General features: G+C 34.7%; 1 pseudogene; it reads right to left on the bottom strand.

The window, feature by feature from the left end:
- Positions 1-1,729: 1,729 nt before the first annotated feature.
- On the bottom strand, positions 1,730-1,881 carry LOC118010997 (annotated as a pseudogene).
- Positions 1,882-9,239: the final 7,358 nt, after the last annotated feature.

The following is a 9,239-nucleotide window of genomic DNA, read 5'->3' on the forward strand; positions in this document are numbered from 1 at the left end:
TCTTCCTTTTTTATTTGGATGCATTTTATTTCTTTTTCTTGTCTGATTGCTGCAGCTAGGACTTCCAACACAATGTTGAATAAAAGTGGCAAAAGTAGGCATCATTGCCTTGTTCCTGGATCTTAAAGGAAAAGCTTTTAGTTTTTCACCACTAAGTATGATGTTAGCTGTGGGTTTTTCATATATGACCTTTATTATGTTGAGTTACAGTTCCTCTGTATCAGCTTTGTTGAAAGTTTTTACCATAAATTGATGTTGAATTTTGTCAAATGCTTTTTCTGCATCAATTGAGATGATCATATGATTTTTATTTTTCATTTTGCTACTATGGTGTATTACATTGATTGATTTGTGGTTGTTGAACCATCCTTTGCATCCCTGGAATAAATCCCACTTGATCATGGTGTATGATCCTCTCAAGGTGTTGTTGAATTTGTTTTACTGATATTTTATTGAGGATTTTTGCAGCTATATTCATCAAGGATGTTAGCCTATATACATATTTTTTGTGATATCTTTGTCTGGTTTTGGTATTAAGGTAATGCTGGCCTCATAAAATGAATTTGGAAACATTCTCTCTTCTTCAGTTTTTCTCTCTTCTTTAGTTTCAGAAGGATAGATACTAAATCTCTGAATGTTTGGTAGAATTCACCAATGAAATCATCTGATCATGGACTTTTGTTGTTGGGATTTTTGCCTTACTGATCCAATGTCCCTAAAAGAAAGGTTCCTGGTATATCAATTTTGTTTATCTTTTCAAAGAATCAGCTCTTAGTTTCACCGATCTTTTCTACTGTCTTTTTAATTCCCATCTCATTTATTTCTGTTCTGAATTTTATCATTTCTTTTTTCTACTAACTTTGGGCTTTGTTCTTTTTTTTTTTTTCTTCTAGTTCTAGGTGTAAAGTTAAATTATTAAATTGAATTTCTGTTGTTTCTGGAGGTAGACCTTTATTGTTCTGGACTTCCTTCTTAGAATCATTTATATTGTATCCTATAGCTTTTTATATGTCATATTTCTGTTTTCATTTCTGTCTAGGTATTTTTTTTTGCTTTCCTCTAATTTTGTTGATGACCCATTGGTGTTTAGTAGCATGTTTTTAATACCCATATTTTTGTGTTTTTTTCCAGTTTTATTCTTCTCATTGATTTTTACTTTCATAGCACTGTTGTCAGAAAAGATGCTTGACATGATTTCAGTCATCTTGAATTTACTGATACTTGTTTTGTGGCTAACATGTAATGTATCCTGGAGAATGTCCCATGTGTCCTTGAGAAGAATGTGTATTCTGTTGTTTTTTAATGGAATGTTCTGTTTATGTCTATTAAGTCCATCTGGTCTAATGTGTCACTTAAAGATGATGTATCCTTCTGATTTTCTGTCTGAATGATGTATTCGATGACTTAAGTTGGGTGTTAAAATCCCCTGCTATTATCATATTCCTGTCAATTTCTCCTTTTAGCTTTGTTAATATTTGCATTATATATATTTTAAAATAATTATTTATTTATTTTTAGAGAAAGAGAGAGAAGAGCATGCAGGAGTGAAGGAGGGGTTGAGGGAGTGGGAAAGAGTGGGAGAGAATCTCCAGCAGACTCCCTGCTGGGCATGGAGCTGGATGTAGGGCTTGATCTCATGGCCCCAAGATCATGATCTGAGCCAAAATCAAGAGTCAGATGCTCAACCAACTAAGTCATCCAGGTGCCCCTGCTTTATATATTCTGGTTCTATATTGGATGCATATATATTTGTAAATGTTATGTCTTCTTACTGGATTGACCTCTTTATTGTTATGTAATGCTCTTCTTTGTCTTTTCAATTAGCAATAATCGCGCCTCGGATAAACATCAGTGGCTACGACACTGCCACTGCGCAAAGCTGTTCTTAGTCTTTTATTACAGTCTTTGTTTTAATGTCTATTTTGTCTGAGCTGAGTATAGCTACACCAGCTTTCTTTTTGTTTCTATTTGCATGGAATATCTTTTTCTGTCTCTTTACTTTCAGTCTGTTTGTGTCTTTAATTCTTAGTAAGTCTCTTATAAGGCAGATATAAATGGGTCCTTTTTTAAAAAAATTTTATCCATTCAGTCACTCTATGTCTTTTGATTGAAGAATATAATGCATTTACATTTAAAGTAATTATTGATAGGTATATACTTATTATCCTATTGTTAATTGTTTTCTGTTTTTGTAGTTACTCTCTGTTTCTTTCTTCTTCTTTATTTTTCTTTGTGGTTTGATGACTTTCTTTAGTGTTATGTTTGGGTTCCTTTCTCTCTTTTTTTTTCTTTTTGTTTTTGCTTTGTGGTTATTGTGAGATTTGCATATAATATCCTATGTATGTAACCATTGGTTTTAAGTTGATAGGAACTTAAATTTGAGCACTTTCTAAATTTTATATTTTTGCTCCTCCTCCCCTATGTTTTATGTTTTTGATGTCATATTTTACATGTTTATTATGCATCCATTAATGAATTATTGCATTTTTCACTAATTTTGCTGCTTTTGTCTTTTAACCTTTATATTTGCTTTATAAATGATTGCTCTACTATCTTTACTATATATTTACCTTTTCCACTGAGATTTTTATTTATTTTTTTTAAGAGAGGTGGGGAGGAGGGCGCCTGGGTGGCTCAGTTGGTTAAGCGACTGCCTTCGGCTCAGGTCATGATCCTGGAGTCCCTGGATCAAGTCCCGTATCGGGCTCCCTGCTCGGCCGGGAGCCTGCTTCTGCCTCTGACCCTCCCCCCTCTCATGTGCTCTCTCTCTCTCATTCTCTCTGTCTCAAGTAAATAGAAATAAAAAAAATCTTAAAAAAAAAAAAAAGAGAGGTGGGGAGGAAGAGAGGGAGAGAGAATCTTAAGTAGGTTCCACACCCAGTGCGTAGCCCAATGTGGGGCTTGATCTCACAACCCTGAGATAATGACATGAGCAGAAAACAAGAGTTGGAGGCTTAACCAACTGAGACACCCAGATGCTGTGGGATTTTTACTTTTGTAAAATCATTATTTATCTGTGCCACTACTTTTTAGCTTAAAGAAATCTCTTTAACATTTCTAGTAGGGCTGATGTAGTGGCAATGAACTCCTTTATGGTTTGCTTATCTGAAAAATCCTTGCTCACCCCTTCAATTCTGAATCATCGCTGGGTAGAGAATTCTTGGTTGGAAGTTTGGAAGTTTTTTCCTTTCAACACTTTGAATATGTCATACTGCTCCATTTTAGTCTGCATTTTTTTTTCTTTTTCTTCTTTGCTGAGAAAAATAGCTGATAGCTTTATGGGGTTCCCCTTGTATGTAACACTTTTTTCCTTGCTGCTGTTAAGATTCTTTCTTTAATTTTTACCATTTCGATTATAACGTGTCTTAGTGTGAATTGCTTGGGGTTCTTATTTGGATCTCTCTGGGGTTCCTGACATGGATGTCAGTTTCATCCAGATGAGGGAAATTTTTAGCCATTAATGCTTCAAATAAGTTTTCAGGTCTTCTCTCTCTCTTTTCCTTCTGTGACCTCTCTAATGTGAATGTTGTTATACTCAATGTTATCCTAAAAGTCCCTTTAAGTACTTTATTTTTGTAAATATTTGTTTTTCTTTTGCCAATCCATTTGTGTAAGTTCCATTTTTTTGTCTTCCACCTCACCAATCTGTTCTTCTGCTTCATCCAGTCTCCTGTTGATACAGAGCTATAGCATGGGTGTAGGCAGAGCCCTTAGTGGGACACACTCTTCAATGCAAACAGGTTAGAGGAAGAGTTCCAAATGGCTCCCACCATTGCCAGTATTAGAAGTTATAATGAGATCACAAAATGGCACTCACTGGTGTCTCTGCCCTAGAGAGAGATCCAAAAATTTCCTGCCTTTCTTGCAGATGTTTTAAGATTAATAAGTGGGTCTCCTTACCATATGGTCTAGGTGATTTTCAAACTGGTATTTTTGTGCAAGGATCCAGTGCAAGTGAATTTTTTAGTGAGCCTTGTAAAAGCAGGTTTTCTGTTACCTACAGAAATCCCTGTTTATTAATCCCTGTTTATTTTCAAAGCCAGACATTTTGGGAACTCATCTCTCCTGTGCAAGGACTAGAGGTTAAAATACTTGGTGTGGAGCACAGACCCCTTATTTATCAGGAAAAAAGTTACATATTTGTGAGATCCCTTTTGTTTGTGGATTGCCATTTCCTTGGGTGGTTTTATTGGGTTTTGTTTTGTTTTTGTTTTGGCATGAGCATGTTTCTGTCTCTCTTCCCCATTTTGATGTTATCCTTTTATCCTTTGTTGTGGGAGTTCTGTTTATTTAGTTTTCAGGTCTCTTTAGGAGGGAATCATTTTATATGTTGTTATAAATTTTTTTGTGTTTATGGGAGGAGATGTGTTCAAGATCTCCCTGCACTGCCATCTTGAACCCCCCCAGCAGCATTTGATTCTTGTGTGTAATGCTCTTCCTCACAAATCATAAAACATTTCGAATAGCTAAATTTACTTTCTTCATTTATTTATAATCCACATAGAGATATCATAGAATATATGTCATATTCAAATTGGGTAGAAATCTCAACTTTGTTAAGATGCAAATAAAATGTCCCTATTGTATTCAAGGTAAGTTGCTACACTGTCAGATGGTGCTGGGAAGAATAAATATTTGATAACACACCAATTAATAGGGTCAGTTCAGAACTCACACTACCTGCTGCAATCTATTGCTCAAGATAAGAATCATTAATATTAGTAAATAACTATATTGAATCATCAAAATTACAGCTGGTCTACCATAATATGGAGTAGACCTTAATAGGAAGGAGAAAAGTCTTATAATAGAGACTAGACAAGACTCTTCCATTTTCTTCTAATAATCTTCAAGTTTCACTATTTATATTTCCATGTGGCTTGGAAGATAAAACCCAGATAAACTTTCTGCTTGTGAATTGTCATCCCCTATAAATAGAAATCAAGTTTGGGATCATGGAAAAGAAATCATAAAGTAGGCAACTTATATCTTCCTTCAGTCTAGACCATGAATAAAAGGAACATAAGGAAATTTCAAGGCATACATGCGGTCCCTCTTAATTAGCTGTGGAAGAAATAATTTACAGCTGAAACAAAATATACCCAAATACATTGAGCATTTTCCTGATATGTGGCTTTTACAACTATAAATATTGTGACAATGGAAGCAGGTGGATGGCACAGTTGATTGTATATGGGAGTTGAAGATCTTTTCTTTCTCTTTCTAAAATTGACTACTTACCTTGAATTATAAAGAGCAAAATTTGACCTTCAGCTTTTATCATAATTTAGACTCTATATATGGAAATTTGAAATCTCAGAAGCAAACCAGTAGGAAGAAAAATAAGTTAAATTTAGCAAGATTAAGATTATGGAAAATGGCTTCTAAGGATTTCTTCCATGTGGGTATCATTAAAAATCCTATCTCATTTGGACCTGGATCAGCAAGAATATCCATATATGTCCCATGGGACTGGGTCATAATTAAAAATTTGTGGTACTTTTAGAGAAGATATATGTAACTTAGTGTTTGATCTTCCTGAACAGAAGAATCCCCAGCAGCAATTGAGGTGGTTCTCTATTTGTTCCCTGTTAATATCTTGCATGGACCTAGATAGAATATTTCTTAAGTTTTTTCCTAATAATCTCATCTATATTGATGAAAAAGAGAAGAAACATCAATCTACTTGTATATTCTAAGTATTATATCTTGTTTTGTTCAGTAAGACAACCACAAGAAAAGCATGTAAATAAGGTTTATTTCCCCAATTAATATAAACCAGTTATGTATATAATAAAGGAAACTTTTCTGTATTGAATGTGTGGAGTTTTGGAATAAATACAACAATAGAAAGAAAAACCTCATTTCTGATTTTTAAAAAAGAGGGGAGTGAGGGAGAATTAATTGTTAAAAAACAAATTACTACTACTGATTATGGAATGAGAAATTGATATTAGGGGTGTTGGGGAACACAATATGCCATAAGAGCTATCAACATTATCAATGTCCTTGTCATTACTGTCTAATCATCGATCATCATCCCTAATCTTATTTGAACTATAAGCAGACTTTACCATGATTCATCGATCATTCCACCTCGACACACTGTCTTCACTTGACTTTCAGAAAACTTCCTGGATTTCTTCCTTTCAAATTGATGGCTGTTTTTCATCTCTCTTACTGCTTCTTCTTCATCTCACTGACATCTTAAAGCTGGTGGTTTCTGGCACTCAATATTGATTCTTTCCTCCTATAAAATTCGCACTTTGGTGTTTTATCAAGTCCTATAACTTTAAATATTATCTATATGCAAACAACTCCCTAATATACATCTCTAGCACAGACATCTGTCCAAATGGATATATACAAAATATCACAAAATAATATTACTGGGCCACCTGGGTGGCTCAGATGGTTAAGTGTCTGCCTTTGGCTCAGATCATGATCCCAGGGTCCTGGGATCGAGCCCCACATCAGGATCCTGGCTCAACGAGAAACCTGCTTCTTCCTCTCCCTCTGCCTCTCTCTCTGCTCATGCTTTCTCTCTCTCTCTCTCTCTGTATCTCTGTGTCTCAAATGAATAAATAAAATCTTAAAAAAAGTAATATTACAATAACTAAATAATTTTCTTTTTTTAAATTAGTATTTATTATTTGCTTGACTTTTTTTGTCTTTATTAATTAATTTTTTTGTTTTATTCAATAGTTTGGTGGGCATAAAGTTTGATCCAAACTTTATAATGAATGTTCTATAAATAAACAATGCCTTGCTTTTTAAAAAAGTGGTTTATGTAGATTTATTGCAACATTGATATATTTGAATTTATTATTTTATAGTCTTAGCTTGCATCTTCTATTGCAATATGTTTCTATGCCCTGCCATCATTGCAATATCCTCCTTTTGATTGTCAGAGTATTTTTTAATCTATTTTTGGTACTAGTTAGAATGCTACACATTCTATTTTTATTTTTTTTATTATTATTTTTTAAAGATTTTATTTATTCACTCGACACACAGGGATACAGAGGGAGAGAGAGAGAGAGCACAAGCAGGGGGAGAGGCAAAGGAAGAAGCAGGCTCCCCGCTGAGCCAGGAGCCGGACGAGGGGCTCGATCCCAGGATCCTGGGATCATGACCCAAGCCGCAGGCAGATGCTTAACCATCTGAGCCACCCAGGCGTACCCACATTCTATTTTTAATCTTTGTAGTTATTTTAGACATTTTATAATTATTTTTTAGGTCATCAAGGTCTAAGATAATCAGTATCTTTACTAGCATCCCTTAATGCCAGAACCTGAGAATACTTTAATGTCAAACACACACCTTGACATTTTTATACTGGTTTTATTATGTAGACTATTTTTTTCCTTTTGAAACCCACAGAAGAGTTAATTGTATTGTTTTTATAGATTTCTCTAGATTTATACCCTAAAGTATACCTTTCTTTGTTCTTTATTTCTTTTTGCATCTTGGAATTTTCCTTTGGTATTATTTTCTTCTGCCCACTACTTACTTAAAAATTTCCTTTGGTAACATTTCATTTGTAATAAAATCTCTATTTTTGTTTTTTGGCAAATGTCTTTTTTCACCTCATCCTTACAAAGGATGTTTGCCAGTATAGGGTAAAATATCATACCATTACTTTCTGACTTCCATTGTTTCTTTTAGAAAGCCAACGTCAGTATAATTTTTGTTCCATTGAAAATAATTTAATTTTTCTCTGATACTATTGCAATCGATTTATATGATTTTTAAAAAATACTGAAATCAAAAGGGAGTTTTGTAACTTTTTAAATATCCCTATATTCCTATTTTACTAATTAACTTGGCAAGTCTTTGATACAATTTTTTTTAAAGTACTATCCAGGCTTCCAGCTTTTGATCTGATATGTAAAGACCTTGGAAGTTGTTACTCCAAATCTTATAACAAGAAAATTTCTAAACAAACTGAAAATCAACAACTCTCCTTAGGTACATCAGAGACGTGAGAGCACAGAGCAAACTGATGCCCTGACAACTGGAGAGACAGATGAATACACAGGTCACAGCTTACCAGGAACAGAGGCCCCTGGAGCCAGAAACTGGTAGGAAATCTTAAACTAAAATTGACAAACTTCTGGAAGCTGAATGTGCACTAGCTTGATAGTTAAAAACTCCTGGGTGCCCAGTCTTAGGGGGACCACACATTTTTGTGAGTTTTATCTGTAGGACCAATAAGAGTCTTCATCATGGTGAAAATCAGAAAAAAGCAAATACTCTTGCACACTCAAAAGCAGGGGAGGGAAAAAGTAACCATTTGATGTAAGCCCAGGGGAAAAGTAATACTTTTGAAAAATATCCAGAGAATTTGGCTCTCCTCCTGCCCCCAAAGAAACTATTTTGCTAGATGCCAGAGCTAGACCCATGTGAGTAAAAGGAAATACTTAATTCCAGGACTTTTTGCCTTCCTATCTCTCTTGAGGGGGGTAAAAAGCTGAGAAGCATTTGTGAAAGTTACAGCTCTAGGCCACAAACCTGGTAAAATACTTAGACCTAATTGTAGGATTATAGAATAATGTCCTCCCTCATAATTTACTACCACATCATTAGGACTCCTGTAAAACAGACAATTACAGATTTAAAAACTGCAAAATTTAGACTGTATTTAAGAATAAGCTGCTGGGGTGCCTGGGTGGCTCAGTCGTTAAGTGTCTGCCTTCGGCTCAGGTCATGATCCCAGGGTCCTGGGATCGAGCCCCGCATCAGGCCCCCTGATCTGTGGGAAGCCTGCTTCTCCCTCTCTCACTCCCCCTGCTTGTGTTCCCTTTCTCACTGTGTCTCTCTCTGTCAAATGAATAAATAAAATCTTAAAAAAAAAAAAAAAGAATAAGCTGTTAAGGAAACTCAAATAATACAGGGGAGACAAAAATAAGGATACTAGAGAAAACTGAAAGATTAGATACATAGGGCTAAAACAATAAATACAACATAACTCCTATAAAACTAAAGCTTCATACTAAAGGCATATTTGCCTTAGTTCCTTTACCCAAGATATCATGTCTACTTTCAACAGAAAATTATAAGGCATGCTAAACAAACAAACAAAAAAAACACAGTCTAAAAGACAAAGCAAACAAGAGAACCAGACTTGGCAAATGTCAGAAGTTTGGAAGTGCAACATAGGTAAGGTGAAATAACTATGATTAATATGCTAAGGGCTTCAAAGGAAAAAAATAATAAACTTTCAAGAACAGACAAGT

This window comes from Mirounga leonina, unplaced genomic scaffold (assembly GCF_011800145.1).
Source record: "Mirounga leonina isolate KUSES-001 unplaced genomic scaffold, KU_Mleo_1.0 Mir_129, whole genome shotgun sequence".
NCBI lineage: Eukaryota > Metazoa > Chordata > Mammalia > Carnivora > Phocidae > Mirounga > Mirounga leonina.